The 2,494-nt window shown below is 34.6% G+C and overlaps 1 protein-coding gene and 1 long non-coding RNA gene across 2 annotated transcripts in view; one reads left to right on the top strand and one right to left on the bottom strand.

Moving 5' to 3' along the window:
- Window positions 1–1,735, bottom strand: part of LOC128250526 (uncharacterized) — a 34,059-nt gene extending 32,324 nt beyond the window's left edge. The window contains exon 1 of the long non-coding RNA XR_008266536.1: window positions 679–1,735. This is a non-coding gene — a long non-coding RNA (uncharacterized LOC128250526). The remainder of the gene's footprint in view (window positions 1–678) is intronic.
- LOC106884207 (uncharacterized) overlaps window positions 1–2,494 on the top strand; it is an 83,212-nt gene that overhangs the window by 60,405 nt on the left and 20,313 nt on the right. The window lies entirely within an intron of this gene.

The raw sequence follows: 2,494 nt of genomic DNA on the forward strand, positions 1-2,494 counted from the left end.
CCTAGATGCAAGAAGCAGGAAACGTATTCATTTTAGACTTGTTTCTTAACAGAATTCCGAGTTATCGACCTTTGTAACAAAGCACACCAGTAGGTGTCACAACGTACTATGCACTCGGGGAAAATTGTTACAACTGATGACACCTCATTAATTAGAACTTGTCTAATTAATCATATGTAATTTCTTTTTTTTTTTCTGCTGGTTATAACAATAAATAGAGATATATTGCTAATTAAATCTGAAAAGAAACTTCAGCTGTGTGCATTTATGTGGGTGCCAAGGCAAAAAAAATGAAAAAATGTAACAACTAGACTCGGTCTCCCCTGCATACATGCATACATACATACATACATACATACATACATACAAACATACATGCAAACATATATTTACATTTATTCTAATAATATTTGGGGCACTTGGTTTTGTAAGTAAATGCCTAACTGTCAGTCTGGATAAGCTTCGACTTTCAGAGAAAAAATCAACCGACTGGTTCGCATATTACAAATACAATTTCTAAGCGAAACAGTAAAACCATGTGAGACTTATATCGGGTTTAGAATGTGACATTGTTTTTGGTATCTACATTCCAAAGGAAGGGTTTTGTAGCTTTGTTAGTACCAGCTTCTTTTTCAGAGGAAGAATTTGAATGCTTAAAAACAGGGAATACATATATACTTGCTTGTGACTCCTAAAATACATGAACATCGATTTTCAAAAGTTCTTTTCAAGGGAACATTCAGAGGCATCATGGAGACATACATTTTCTTTGGCTATTAAATACTTGCTATCATTATTCAATTCTAGGTAATCCGGGTTAACACCATATGAAGCTTACGCAAATATATCGCCGTTGAAGAGATCTCAATAAATAGATTATCCTTTTTTTAAGCGTTCACCACCTCAAACTTCATACCATATGGCTTTTTAATGTTTCAACACTGTACGATGTGGTTTCGTGTAAATTCGCCTGGTATTTGTTCATAGGTTGGGCAACTACGCGGCGTTACTGATCGTACTAAAAGTAAACTGCATCGAACTCTATGCTCAATTTAGGTCATGATAAACATAATGCGCTTCTTTCTTCCATACCTGATAACTCCGTCATAAAACAGAGATTATAGTTCAATAATTTCACATGGGCCTAAAATGAATGTAATTCTCAAAAGTATCCTAACTGAAAATTATCCTAACTTCAAAATACTTAACAAAAATTAAAGATTGTAACAGTTGATTATATAGATGTTGTTTACGTGTATTCAGGACGTGCTATGTCGCTCGGAAAGTATTTCATAAAGAAAACTGACACACTTTATAAAGCAACCTACTCACATTAGTGACTTAAACCGGTCACACTGCTTACATAGTTACTGCTATTACTGCCCTCAGCTCACACTACTAAGAATAATACTACTACTGTGAGAAAGGCGAGTAGGATCTCGAATAATCTGGGATTTTACTAATTCACTGTTTTATCGCGAGTTGCACGAAACAGCGGAGGTTCACAAACATGGAAGGCAGTAAGTATGTGTTAATGAATTTCCCTGACTATGTAATAATGAATTTTCGTAAGTCCTCACTACATATCTATTTCTATAACTTTTTGTAAACACATCCCACGATTCGCTCGATAAGGCGTTAACAAAATTCCAATTTTTCCGTTCTGTCAGTTCACGGATGTTAATCAAAGACTAGTATATAGGCTGGACAAACTGAACCCAACTCCAAAAATATTCTCGAGTGATAAAAATATGGGTAGAGACGGACTATATGTAATCTGAAAAATTTCAATCCACCCCCCACCAAGCAGGCTATTTACATGCTAGAAATAACAGCCAAATCTCACAAAACTAGTGTTAGGGTTAGGTTTACCCTGTGGATCTATATAAAAACCGGGGGGGGGGGGACGAAATTTTGAAATTGAGATTTTTGAAAATTCTTTTTCAGAATCGGAATCTCCATAGCTTAAAACGTGGGATTCTGTAAAAAAAAAATTTTAAATAAGGGGGGAAAGGTTCAGATTACATATAGTCCATCTGGACCTATATATTTATATATATATATATAAAAATATGAATATATAACTAATAAATTCATACATGAGAACCAACATAATAGCTTAGGAAGAAGATGTTCACACATATGTATATGTAACACACTTAGTCGCGTTAACAAAGGGATGTAGGGATGTAGAGATGTGGGTTCGACTCCCACGCAGATTGGAAATCCTTCTTATTTCTGTCGAGGGCTTATATGCTCCTTTATTAGACTATTTTCTTTAGTCATTGGACGGTGAACAGCATAAGCTTTAAGCTTATATAAAAATACCATTATTATTATTATTTACAGGATTGTAAAGACGACGCCTTATAAAAGACCATTCGCACCGAAAGTATATTTATACACACACACACACACACACACACACACACATATATATATATATATACATACAGTGTACATTTAAACACATGAGACGTCCATAATAGGACAT

The sequence above is a fragment of the Octopus bimaculoides genome, chromosome 2 (assembly GCF_001194135.2).
Source record: "Octopus bimaculoides isolate UCB-OBI-ISO-001 chromosome 2, ASM119413v2, whole genome shotgun sequence".
Lineage (NCBI taxonomy): Eukaryota > Metazoa > Mollusca > Cephalopoda > Octopoda > Octopodidae > Octopus > Octopus bimaculoides.